Source organism: Triplophysa rosa, unplaced genomic scaffold (assembly GCF_024868665.1).
Source record: "Triplophysa rosa unplaced genomic scaffold, Trosa_1v2 scaffold53_ERROPOS95913, whole genome shotgun sequence".
Classification (NCBI taxonomy): domain Eukaryota; kingdom Metazoa; phylum Chordata; class Actinopteri; order Cypriniformes; family Nemacheilidae; genus Triplophysa; species Triplophysa rosa.
The window spans coordinates 1-15,221 of NW_026634552.1; positions in this window are offsets into that span (position 1 = coordinate 1).

A 15,221-nucleotide genomic window follows, 5' to 3' on the forward strand; every position below is an offset into this window, starting at 1 on the left:
AATTGGCATCTTGAAATTTCACAATTCAGTTCCACTCTCTAGTAGTTTTTACTCTCATGGCGAAACACAAAACACGCAAACAGGGTGAGCCGCTTCTGATCTGCTGTAGGCTACTATTTAAATAAGGTTGTGACTATGCCGTTTGTAACTGAGAATTAAAAAGTATTAATATACGTATCTTTCAAGCATGTACGTTGTTAAAATATAAAGTCAAAGCTTATATTCATTTCACATATTCGTTTGCATTACCAGATGACTTTCGATTAAAATAAAAAATAGCTTACCAAAGTCCATTTCACTTGTCTGAGTAGTTTTGGTAGTGTACTTTAGTCCAGTTACACGAAACAAGGGCGAAAATAAAAGGAGCAGCCTCTTATTTGCGTAAAGTGCATTTGCATAAGGTTGTGTATAACATTTATGACAGAAGAGCGACAAGATCAAGATAATAATTATGTAACAATAAAACATAACATTTTAACGAAGAGTTCCAAAGTTTAACAATAATTTAGTTTATCACTGTATATAAAGTTAAGGTCTATAAAGTCAATACACAAGGAATAAATGCAAGAGAGTGAAAGAAAGCCACTTGGTAAACATTAACCATGGTCATTCCTTTCAGGATTGTTAAAATCACAACGCCAATGAATAAACACTGAATGAACCAATGCCCTGCGAAAATACATCACGATCATCATTGGGCATTAATTACATTAGCTACTTATATTTGATCTTTTTTTTTTACCAGAGGTTAAATTGAGGACTAAGGGGTTCTTAGATAAAAGCTGATACTTCACACTTGTGATTCTTTAAAGCTGCTTTGAGTTTTACAGTAACATGTCTTATGAAGTCTATTTTGAGGATATATTTCCTATATGCATATACAATAAAAAAATATACTAAAGGAAAAAAGACTAATTTTAAAAGTGTTATTTAATTTAAATTAAAAGATTTTTTGAAGTTTTCATTTTATGAATGTTCCATACTTTGAAGAAGAGTGTGCAGACACATCTCTAAACTAGGCCTGTCTTTACAGTGTGAAAATTAGTTAGATCCAAATGGCAAACCAACAACCTGCTGGTAAAAGTTTTAAGGGAGTTTAGGCAATCATTAGTGAACAGTATTTTAATGTCACAAGAAATGAACTTGGAATTTGGCCTTTAGTTAGTCATAACCAATTTGAAACAAAATTATGGTGAATAAATGATCGCAGAAGTTTGATGTGTGACCCAAAAACTGCTTTTGGCTGAAAAACTGTTAAATGTTAAAAAAATGTTAAACAACGTATAATTGTTAAAACAATGCATGTCAGTAAAATATACACATGCATGTATATACATATGTACATACATAGAAAGTGCCTATCGTGTTATTAAGTAATAAAAGAACACATTTCATACATTTTTAATGTTTTTAATATAAAAGGTGAATTTGTAATGTTTCACAATAGTGGAGACAGTTCCTTATCTGTTATAATATAATGTCAAAAGCTCAAGGAAAAAAGCCTTGCAAGCAATCAATACAATAAATGCAAAAGAGTAAAACATAGCCTGTCATCAACTACTTTAGTTAGGAATATGAATATTATTTCTAAGCATTATAAAAGTGTGTATCAAGTGTTAAAAATATTTAGAAATATTTAAAAATATATAATCCATATATTCTTGATCATTATGGTTGAACTGAGCAATTTATTGAAGAATTTCTGTTTGAGATTAGTACATAAAAATATTTTCCATTATTATATTTACATGATAAAGCATTAAATGTAATGCCAGTTACTGTACAAAATATCAACAATGTCATCCGTGTAAATGACCTTGATCACAAACTGTATTCCCTGCTCTGTGTAATTGGTTTAGTGATGTTAGTTATCTGTATCAGTTAAACTATTATTGGGAAAAAAGGTATAGTTTAGTTTGAATTTATTAAATAGATGGAAAATTCTTTGTCACAGAATTTGTGTTGAGTCAGGTACAAATTATTTCATTCATTTGTTTTCTTTAGGACAAATAACATTACATGTTTTTTCTTCTCATTTATTCTGTTTGCCTCTTAATAATTTTAAGATCGTGGATGTGTTCTTGGTTTTTTTGATTTGTGAATGTTCTACAGTCTGAGGAGTGTAGGGTACAGATCCATCTGCAAAATTGGTAGGTAAATCTTTGGAGTCACTGGAGCGTGATGATGCAAAAACTGAACTGCTGTCACTTGATCGAGATCTGAATGAACCATATCCAGAAATTCCCAGAGAGACTGTATCAGACGTCTCATCTTCACTCACTGAAAACAATGATTAAGAAAGAAGATTGTATCTATTTGATAATAGAGAATAAGAGAACATGTTAAATACTTGGCAATAATAAAAACCACCATTTCTTGGTTGATTACTCATAAGAGAACAAAACATAAGGCAGTTCTAATGTGATTAAAGTAATTGGCCTGCTGTCCATAATAAAAAACTGAAGACTTCAACATTTAATATAATCGAAATCGAAGACATAGAAGTGGAATTGAAGAGGGAAAACATGCTAGAAAACATGTCAGAACATGTTAACAACAAACTGAAAGATTTATCTTATACTTTCTATAAATTTCAAAATGTCCAAATATTTTACACTTTTAGGCCACGTTTTGTCAAGCCAACAACACAACAGTTTGTTTACAAAATTTTCCATAGGCTTTATGTTATAACATACTCTCTATTTTTGCTTACTAGTTTTAAACCACAATTTTAATACTGTAACTTCTCCTAGAGTGCACTATTTTCTTACTGATCTGATTGACTGTATTTACAGTATTGGGACAGTGAAAGAGGGTAGAACATTTCATTCTACATATGATTCACTCACTCATCTGTGATTCTGCTTTCTTGTCCTCTGCTCTTCTTTTCTCCTCCACCTGCTGTAAAATTTCAAAATGGCAGCCGTTGTTTTTCATCACTGTCTCTTCTATCTTCTCCAGCAGATCTTTGATCTGAGTGTCATCACTGTTGTTGTTATTGTTGAGAACATGATATCTGTTTCCACATTTTTACATTTTCATAATATCGCAACATACACATTAAAATCATTCAATTAGCATTTCAATGCATTCATGTCCATCTCTGTCCTAATAAATGGTATAACCACCAATTAACAGTACTTCGGGATATTGACGTCATCAGAACACTCCCCTCCAAACACAGGACCAGACAGGTAAGTTATATGAAATGAATTGACCAATAAACTTATACACAAAACCATAAATCTGACACCTTCAAAGTCTCTGTTCAATTCTTGTACTTGGCTACTAAGCACCATTTGAACACTAGACATTGTCATTGTCTCCTCACCCACATCAAATCATAATCATAACATAATAAACAATAAATCTATATACAATAATACTGTGAACTGATGTTCACATGATGATAACCTGTGTGATCATCACACATTATTTTCTTTATAATTAATTGCATTAAAGTAATGTATTATGTTGTAGGCCTTCTTGCTGATTCTGCTTGCCTCTCCTTAACAATTTTAAGATCATGGGTGAATTCTTTGTTTCTTTGGTTCCAGACTTTTCGACAGACTCAGAAGTTGAGTGTACAGATCCATCTCCAAAGTTGTAAGGCAAGTCTTTAGAGCACGATGAATAAACTGAGCTGTTGTCTATTCCTGAACGGGACCTGAATGAACCATAATCAGAACTTCCCAGCGAGACTGTATCAAATATCTCATCTTCACTCACTGGAAACAATAAACAAGAAAAGAGGACTTAAATGAAAACACACTTCATATTTGGCAATGATAAGAGATTGAAAATTATATTCTATTTATAACATATTTATTATAGATATAATAACAAAACATAGTTCTAACTAAGATTTGAAATAAAAACTCAAGAAAGGGAAAAATAAAAAAACAAATATATTGGATGACCCAGGTTCGAAGCCATTGCACATCAGCCAACAAAAGCATTTATCATCTCAGTGATGTTAGTTATTGTTTGGTGACAGGATCATGGCTCTCATGAAGACTTTATAAGTAAACGCCCACTGCTTTGATTGGATAGCGGTTTGCGTAGTTGGAGTCTTCTGTGAATTTGGTTTGAGACTGAACGTTAGGTGGTTACACAGTAGCACCATTCATTTTTCGCAGGGCATTAGTATTATCTGGAGACCTCCTGTGATTTATAAATGACCTCCCCACATCACTATTTCATGTGACGCATTCGCACGGGATGATTTTACTCAAATTTACTGACTTATTTCCCGGATGTGATGGCAAGGCTTTAGTTTGTATAGCCTATAGTTGTATTGCGTTTAATGATATATGACCGTACCTGTCAGCATTTAGACCCGTGATCACGAACCGGACAAAAGATCACCGCGATCGCAGCTCTCAAATGTTACGAGAGTTTCCATGATAAATAAACAAATGGGAGACTCCCGGTAATTTATGGATATCACCCAGCACCCGAAATAATACCAAAACACTTCAAGCAGCCTCCATTATTCGCAAATGGTGGATAAAACCTTGAGAAATGATATATGAGCCCACTAAATCACAGAGATCCCGATTCGCACGGGCTTAAGATCACAGACAACCTCTGCATAGATCAAGCAATCAATAACTACGCAATAGTGACGCATAGTACAAAAATGTTTTACTCGCATAAGATTGCTGCGCCATTCCTATCGGATCCAATATGGACGGCACAGCACTGCTTTTTAATTTTAGTCTCTCTACAAATCCTTGTTCACGAAGGAATCCTCAGAGAAATTAAATGAACAAACGCTCCATGTTTTTCCCACATGAGCTAGAACGTCTTTAAAAATAAACTTTAACCCTGCATTCCTAATATCGGAATCCGAAGGAAGGTTATGCAGCGACTGTATTCTTCCACAACCAGGGATGGCACAATATTTAGCTATCTTTAACGGCATGTTTGTTTATTTCTTGCTCGCTCTATCTGGTTCCGCGCCACTGGTTCTGTCATGCGTGAACCAGTGGGCGGGGCTAGAGAAGTAGTCTTTGATATTTTTCTGTGGAGGTGGGGTTCAACCTATCAATGTCGTCATAGATGGGTGCATTCCAGAACCTGGCGTTCGCTGGGCCTGGTGTCAATAACAGATGTAATCTCAGTAACAAGGGCGTTTTCAGTTCTGACACTTACATGATGTTTGCGTGAATACGATTCACTCTTATATAACAAAAGCTCGGGTTAAAATTGTGATTTTATTTCATGCCTCCTTTAAAGTGTGGGGTCACTGTATTTTAAACACATAATACTTACAGGGTTGCTGTAATTCTGTGCCATTAAAGTTGTAAGGTATGTCTTTAGAGCGTGATGATGCAGAAAATGAAGTGCTGTCTGATCCTGATCGAGATCTGAATGAACCGTAATCAGAGCTTGCCAGAGAGACTGTATCAGACATCTCATCCTCACTAACTGCAAACAACGATCAAGATTGTTAAATGGTATGAGAGAAAAAATTAATGTCCTGTTTATTCATACATGACAGAACAAACTTAACATCTAGTAAATTAAGGGTTAATATCATAATATCATATATTTTTAGCATTTTATTTCTCTTGCCTGATAAAAATTGTGAGAGCTTTCAATAATGACGACTGACGAGCGTATGTACAAAAACAGAATTCCTCTGAAGACTTTATAATTTAATAACAGGAATATATAGGATGTTTCACACTTTTCATTTTGTATGAATTTGACTCTGTTTATCTAAGTATTATATTTAAAAGCTAAAAGTATTTAAAAAAAATGCTTCAAAAAACACACAGTTTAATGTTTTACTCACTAATCTGTGATCTCCTTTTATGCATTTTCTTTCTTCGTTCTTTGGCTTGCTCTCCTTCTGCAGTCCTCTCCTCCGCCTCCTGTAAAATCTTTCTGTCTATTTCAAAACAGCAGCCGTTGTTTTCCATCACTGTCTCTTCTATCTTCTCCAGCAGATCTTTGATCTGAGTGTCATCACTGCTGTTGTTATTGTTGAGAACATGATATCTGTTCCCACATTTCTCCACCAGCCACTGGAGATCCTCTCCTTCTCTCTCAATGTGTTGCTCTATAGATGTGTCTCCTAGAAAGTCTCCATGAGTGAAGAGCACTATAGTGTGACTCCAGACTCTCTCACCGAGAAGATCCACATATGCCTGAAACGCTTCTCTGTCATTCACTGTAAATCTATTTTCCACACATATAACAAGAAGTACAATGTGAGGTCCTGGAGGACACAGAGACACACTGAATAAAATCTCTTGTTGTAATATCTCAGATATCTGCTCGACGGGTGTCCACCACCATCCTGGAGCTTCTATGACAGTGATGTGTCTGTCTGCTACTTCTCTCTGTCTCTTCACACACTGAGCAGTTCTCTTCAGGTCAAACTCTTCTCTGTTCAGGATGATGTTTCCTACTGAACTCTTTCCAGCTCTTCTACACCCCATTAACACAATCCTCAACTCTGAGAGCTTCTGAGTGTCACCTGCAACAAACACATACTTTTTCAATACTGTTTAAATTAGGGGTGGGAGAAAAAGTCGATGCATCGCGATTCATTATCTAACGATTCAGAATCGATTCTCAAAAACTCAGAATCGATTCTGTGTTCAATTCAAACTGCCACTGCACCCAGTGTTGCCAGATTGGGCGGGTTCCCGCCCAATTGGGCGGTTTTTAATTTGATTGTGCAGGTAATAATTGGCTTGGGCGGGCGGACAAAAAAAATTTGGGCGGATTTGGGATCAGTTTGGCGGGTTTGAAACATGTACAATGTATAGGCTTATTATTTAACAAAACCCAAGTGTGGTTGTACTCCATCCAATTAGTAATCGTGACGTTACTAAACACGCCAACTGATGAGGTCGCAGGCTAGCCTGCGGCTTTTAGCCAATCACGAGTGATAGTTTGCCACCGCCAAAGACAGTTTTGCAACCGCCAAAAAAGAAGAAGCAGCCAGTAGTGGTGGGCGATACTGTAAAATTTAGTATCGACCCGATACCAAGTAAATGCAGGGCCAGTATTGCCGATTTCGATACCGATACCAATACTTTTTACTTTTGAAAAGCATTCACTTGAACTTACATTTACTTTCCTGTAAATGAAATGTCATGATTTATCAGATGAATGCATCATTAATATGCTAAATCTGAATACATTTTCATGACCACTAAAATATTTTGTGATTTGTTCTCTTAATGTGCCTGTAGGCTAATTAATCATGTAGATGTTAAAACACTGGACATCATTTAAACCAAATAAATCTATTTATTTAGTTATTTATTCCTGTAATCGAATTTGCAAACATGAGCTTTGCACCAAATTATTACTGGAAAATAGTAACAATAACAGATTAACAGAACAGAAAAACGATATATAACAAAACAATTTCTCGTTATCCCAGTACTACTTCTCTAGCTTTAAAAAAACCAAAGTGCACAAAATTATTACTCAAGAACAAAGAGTTTAAAACTGCTTTTCCTTGTTCAGTGTTATGTTTAGACAAATGATAGAACAAATTAACATGTTTCCCTTTCACTACACTTTTTTAAGTGAATTTATAAACAAAGTGTCAACCGACACCCTGTTACTGTTCTGCATTTAAAGGTAACGTTAGGCTTAAGATCTCCCTCTCTCTGTCTGTCTCGCTCTTACTTACACGTTTATAATGAGTAAAATGTAGTAATAATAATAATAGTTAAAATAATAATATTTTAAGTATAAAATATAATTTCAATACACATTGTTGAACTCGTTATTAACGAATTGGGTATGTGAATGATCTTTAAACTAAATCTACACTGTAAGTGCATTGTGTGCGGTGTGAGGGCGGGGGCCATGGGCCATAGATGTGAACGACTTTTGTAATTTTGTTACTGTGGTTCCGTTGCTGCTGGTGTATGTCGCTAGCCATAGCGTGGTACATTAATTGTGGCATTTAAAATAGCTCAATATTGATCAAATTTAACCAAATATTAATCAAATATTTTGGGCGGTTTTGTGTGCGTTTGGGCGGGTTTTGGACCGTTTTTGGGCTGGAAACTTTCAACTCTATCTGGCAACACTGACTGCACCACTGTGCGGCGCGCGGGCGCAGGCCAAACAGAATAACGTTGATAGACGAACGATTTGTCTTCGTTTTAGACAAAATGGACAAACTACGACCTGCTCCGTCAAATTTGAAATCGACTGTGTGGCAATATTTTGGATTTTGTGAAGACAACAAAAAAGGTGTCGTTGATAAAAGCCATACCGTGTGCAAAGTCTGTGGCACCAAATTCAAATATTTCGGGAACACGACTAATATGAAGAAACATATTACACGGTTCCATCCACGCAGAGCAGGAGAAACAGCATTCTGTTCCAATCACGCACACTCCCGGTTACAGTCAAAGGACCCTCGAGCAAGTAGCAAAGCTTCCACCGAATTCTGAAAAGGCGAAGCGAATTACCCGGTCAGTGGCGGGTTTTATCGCCAAAGATTTGCGCCCTTACTCCGTTGTGGACAACCAAGGATTTCGCACGATGTTACAGGTAGCCTACTTGAGCCACGATACAGTTTGCCCTCACGTCGTTATTTCAGTGAGACGGCGGTCCCCGCACTCTACAGTGAGTGTAAAGGTCACATCTTAGAATCACTAAGCAATACGGACAGAGTGGCAATAGCATGCGATGCATGGACATCAATTACAACAAAATCATGTCACTATTACGGCACACTACATTACAGATGAGTGGAAGCTTGCGGCTTGTGCTCTGCAAACGCGTGCTATGAGCGAAAGTCACACAGGGGCGAATATTGCTGAACTACTGCACAATGTTTCAAACGAATAGAAAATTCTGAACAAAGACTTTGGTGAGTGACAATGCCTCTAACAACAGCTCGGCAAGTTTTCACATGTGAGATGTTATGCGCACACACTGAATTTGGCTTCTCAGCGAGCGCTAAAGTTGCCATCAGTGTCAAGGTTGTTAGGGAGGGTGAGGCGGATCGTGACTTTTTTTCCCAACGCAGCGCAATTGCAAACCATCAGTTGAAGGAGAAGCAAAAACAACTTAATCTTCCGTGTCACAAACTGAAATCAGACGTCATCACTAGATGGAACAGCGCATACGAGATGCTTGAAAGATTTCTTGAACAACAGCCGGCTGTCTGTGCTGCGTTACTATCACAGGAGGTGAGAAAAGGCGCGGCTGAAATCTTCACTCTCACAGAATCCGATAGGCTATTTCATGCGCTGAGGATGTCATAAACGCCCTTAAGCCTATGAAAGATGCCACCCTTCTAATGTCAGAGGAGAGCAGCCCCACAGCCTGTTTAATTGCTCCATTGCATGCTAAACTGATCCAGGACATGAAAGAAAACACTGAGGAGACATCAGTGATGATCAGGGAGATAAAGAGGGTCATATGTGAGGACCTCAGCAAAAGGTACACCACTGAGCAGGAGTCCAGCCTTCTTAACAAATGTGCTTCTCTTGACCTGCGCTTTAAGGCACTGCCTTTTCTTTCCAAAGAAAAAAGAGGAAACTTACAAAACAGTGATTACTGAAGCTTCATCATTACAAGAGGTAATCCTTTTTACACAATATCTGTGATCATTAATGACAAAAAGTTTTAGCATGTGACATAACAGAGTGCAATATTACTGTTTTAACATTATTAAGGCTTATTTGTATTCTGATTTCATGTCTTAAATTTATTAAATGAATCTCTCTAATTTCTCTAAATCTTTAAATGTATACTGTGGATTACATTATCTCAATGATTTACCTGAACATTTATGTTTGATCTACATTGTGTTTATTTCCTTCTCTTGTGGTTGTTAAAAAGCAGGAAGATGGGGCAAAAGAGCATGAAAATCTAGAAGACAGCACAGTGAAAGAAGCCAACAGCTCAGTGAGCCCACATCCTGAAGTCACAGAGTTGCGGGATGACTGTCCTACTACTTCAAAAGGACGAGCTTCATCTCTGCTTCACAATCTGCTGGGACAGACCTTCTCTGATGCTTCAGTTACACCACATCATCATCATCAGTCAGCCTGTGCCTTAGTTGAAGAGGAAATGACCAGATATTGCAGTACCCCACCACTCCCTCTATCAGAGGACCCCCTTAACTGGTGGCGTGTCAACAAGGTGTCATTTCCTTTGCTCTCCAAAATGGCAAAGAGATATTTATGCATTCCTGCGACCAGTGTCTCAGCAGAGAGAGTCTTCTCCACTGCAGGAGATATTGTTACGGCACAGCGAAGCACACTTACTTCTGAACATGTGGACCAACTGCTGTTCCTACACAAAAACTTAAACTTAACAGTATAATATAATAGATAAACTATGATAGGCCTAGATGTTGACTATTTAAGGTCGTATTAAATCTGTTAAAGATTTTTTTGTGGCTCTAAACAAAGTAAACTTTTTTTGCTTTAAAGACATTTCTTTGTTAAAAGTTGTCACACTTAGTTGTGAATTGAGAACTGTTTGTTCTTAATGATTGTTTTTTGTAATTGTATGGCTTTCCATGTTTCATTCTGAGCTTGTTTATCCTGAATATAACTTTGTTAATAAAATAAAAGTATTGAAAGAAATCTTCATAATCCTTTTTCAATATGGCAATACCCTCAAACAGATATTCTTCTAACTATAAACAAAAAGCACACTGTAACATAATGCCAATTAAAGCCTAGTAATTGATTTTTACTGTGTGATCCTTTATAACAATTTTAAGTAAGCAAAACTAGTAAGTTTTGAGTTTGTTGTACTGTTGTTGACTCCTTTTAATTTTGAACAATTTTAAGTAAGCAAAACTAGTCAGTTTTGAGTTTGTTGTACTGTTGTTGACTCCTTTTAATTTTGAACATTTAGCAAAGTAACTTTTTTTAATTACAGCTAAATAAATGAAAGGTCTTAAGACAACCTAAACAGTTCAGCTGCATCAACAATGTGTGCAACAAGAGTGATGCAAACACACACACACGACTGCTATTGCACCCCCCACAACCTAAGCATAAGCACCACTCTTCTGAACGATGGTAACCCCAAAAGTCAAAAATACAACAAACTCTTCTAAATATCCAAGATAATAAACATTCATCATTAACAAGGCTTTTTCCTTTCTAAAAACTCATAAAATAACACTTCATTTCAAAATTTACTTTCCTAATGCAGTCTCACGCAAAGCATGCTGGGAACTGAATTTCATTCTCAACAAATCATCTTGAATTAACTTGTTGAAATTAAGTTAAACTAACTCAAAAGTAAGAATTAGTTACAGGAACTCAAAACATTTAAGTTAGGAATTTTTTTTATATAAAATAAATTAAGTTTACACTACTTACTGTCTTAATATTCTTTGACATATCGGGGTTTTACAGTGCAATATACGATCTATTTTGGTTGAAATCTTAAAGTGTAATGTATTTGCACAGACATACGGATCAATATAATTACACAAAAATGTATGTTTAAATCGATTTGGTTTGAATCGAAGTGTTATCCCAGGATCAGATCGGTTAAGGATGCCTCATAGAATCCATACCCCTAGATTTAAATATAAAAATCGCTCTGATTACATTTACTCACACATAATGTGACTGTCATCTCTCTCTGCTCTATTCATCCTCTTCATGGTGTATACTTTGCTCTCTCTATCTTGCTCGCTTATTCGTTCTTTCATCACTCTGGTAATTTTCTGTCTATTCAAAATGGCAGCCGTTGTTTATTATCACTAAGTCTCTCTCTATCTTCTCCAGAGATGTTGATCCTGAGTGTCATCAACTGGCTGTTGTATATCTGTTGAGCAACTGAATGTATAATCATGTTCCACATCTTCTCCACACGCACTGGAGATCCTCTCTTACATCTCAAATGATGTTGCTCTATTGTAGATGTGTCTCTAGAAAGTCTCCATGAGATGAAGAGCACTATAGTGGTGGAATACCAGTACCTCTCACCGAGAAGATGCCATCATAACCCTGGCACACAACTTTTTCTCTACATCCTCATGTAATATTATGCGCACAGTATCAAACCAGGATAGAAAACATAGGTGAGGTACACAGAGGACACACTAGAGTAAATCTCTATGAATATTCAGTACTCTTTGGAACTCTGATTCTAAGGTTCATCAATCCACCATCCTGGAGCTTCTATGACAGTGATGTGTCTGTCTGCTACTTCTCTCTGTCTCTTCACACACTGAGCAGTTCTCTTCAGGTCAAACTCTTCTCTGTTCAGGATGATGTTTCCTGATGAACTCTTCCCAGCTCCTCTAGACCCCATTAACACAATCCTCAACTCTGAGAGATGATGGGAGTCACCTGCAACAAATACACAAAAGGATTCTGAAAATGTTGTCTCCCTGGCTGAAAATAAGTGCAGTAATTTTTATTAATTCACTAATAAACTATTACCAAAATTAACCGCGGTTTTACTTCAGAAACGACTTTTGTATCCTATTAAAAGCAGTTCTGCTGTACAGGCGCTTTAGTCGTCGGTGCGTTAAAAGATCATCTTATATTAATATTTGAAGCAATTAAAATATCAAACTAAAATGTCAAACATTGTATATTAAATATTAATTAAAGTACATTCTAAACGCAGACAGGCATTTTAAAAATGGGCAACTTTTTAAAAAGCTAAGTTTGGAATCACACGAATGAGATCAAAAATACTGCATTTCATGTTTACGCATTTATACAGTAAGTAGCCTAAACGCGTGATAATGCAGTGTTTATCAGGCTTTATGCTTACCTATTTTAATTGGCATCTTGAAATTTCACAATTCAGTTCCAGTCTCAGTTTTTACTCTCATATGGCGAAACACAAAACAACACGCAAACAGGGTGAGCCGCTTCTTATCTGCTGTACTATTTAAATAAGGTTGTGACTATGCCGTTTGTAACTGAGAATTAAAAAGTATTAATATACGTATCTTTCAAGCATGTACGTGGTTAAAGTATAAAGTCAAAGCTTATATTCATTTCACATATTCCTTTGCATTACCAGATGACTTTTGATTAAAATAAAAAATAGCTTACCAAAGTCCATTTCACTTGTCTGAGTAGTTTTAGTAGTGTAGCCTACTTTAGTCCAGTTACACGAAACAAGGGCGAAAATAAAAGGAGCAGCCTATTTGCGCAAAGTGCATTTGCATAAGGTTGTGCATAACATTTATGACAGAAGAGCGACAAGATCAAGATAATAATTATGTAACAATAAAACATAACATTTTAACGAAGAGTTCCAAAGTTTAACAATAATTTAGTTTATCACTGTATATAAAGTTAAGGTCTATAAAGTCAATACACAAGGAATAAATGCAAGAGAGTGAAAGAAAGCCACTTGGTAAACATTAACCATGGTCATTCCTTTCAGGATTGTTAAAATCACAACGCCAATGAATAAACACTGAATGAACCAATGCCCTGCGAAAATACATCACGATCATCATTGGGCAAAAAAGACTAAAGTCTATTTTGAGGATATATTTCTTATATGCATGTACAATAAAAAATTATACAAGCCTCGTTTTAAAAGTATTATTTAATTTTAAAATTTTACAGACTTGATATTTCTTTGCCTATTTTCGCCATGCGAATAAAATAAATATTAAAATGCTGTACTGCGGTGCACTGCCGCCTTTAGCTGCGGAACCGCAGCAACATTTTCTGAACCGCAGTTTCTGAACCACGTCGGCTACAGAACGGAAGTGATGGCGGAGTTATTGACGACAAGCATGGGGGAGAAAACGGTGAGTTTTGTGCAATGCCTTTTGAATTTTGTATTAAATAACGATCGTATATGACGTTATTTGTTAAATATTGAATTTGTGCATGACTGTATCAACTTACTGAAGCTTAAAGTTGTTGCCATGTTTTATTGTACAGAATATTTTTTTCTGTAGACGGTTCGATTACTTTTCGGAGCACATGTTGTATTTGGGCATTACCTTTATTTTAAGAAATATAAGGGTAGTTGGCGGATTAATCGTACATGTGTCCTGTGTGACAAAGCAAAATTTAGAAAACAAGATGTTAACATTGCATTGTTTTAGTAATGGTTTATTTATTGTATATAGCATATGGCAGATTTATCTTTATAGTTATTCATAGTTATTTAAAAAAAAAGCATTTTAGTCTATCAACTACCCATAAATAGTTTATTCCACTTCATTTGTTATATGCATTGTTTGAGTTGATTTTACTTATCGTCGAGGTTTTTAATCGGATTTGTCAATGCTGATATAATTGTGTTTTGCATTTATCTCTTGTAGAGACATCCAACGATTCAGCAAGGTAATTCTTTACCTGAGTTGCAGCAATGTACCAACTGTTGCAGGAATTACACTGTCCTTTTTGCTCGGCCAGTGTGTTTAAGCCAGCCAAACTGATCAAATTAAAAAGTCACATTCAAAGCCATTTCAACAAGGCAATTGTACATGGAGGTTAATATTTTGTGTTATTTGTTTAATATGTGTCATATGATTATATTATAGCATTATGTTTTACCATTATACTTTAACAAACTGGGTGAATTTGATCAATTGTAATTTTTATAATTTGTTTTACAGTATGTATGTTTGGTTTAAATGATGTTTCGTTTAAAAGAATACTGCAGTTTTTTTAACCATAAAACAATAAAACTACTACAATCATACAAAATGCCCTCAAGTTTGAAACATTATTTCTAACACCATCAACACGAACACAATAAGCTAATACAATGAAACACATTCATTATACAATAATTCTACACAAGATTGATGTTTTAAATGGCTTTTTGTACCATACCTTAATGTATTATTATAACTCACACATGTAAGACCTGAAAAGCAGCCTTATTTAAGAATATTACGTTTTCGCGTGTAACAATAGCAAATCACACTCCAAGACTCTAGGTGGCGAGACTTCGTCTAAGAACGAAAGCTCCGCCCCCTCATTCTGTGACCGCTGTTCAGAAACCGCAGCTGGATACTATTGCCTTTGTTCGGTGATCAAGGAGGAACTCTTTGTTCTTTTCATTCATAAATGTTCCAGATACTTTGAAGAAGAGTGTGCAGACACATCTCTAAACTAGGCCTGTCTTTACAGTGTGGAAATTAGTTCAATCCAAATGGCAAACCTACAACCTGCTGGTAAAAGTTTTAAAGGTACAGTGCGGGATGTTTTGTATGATCTATTAACAGAAATTCAATATAACATACAAAATTGTGCCTTTAG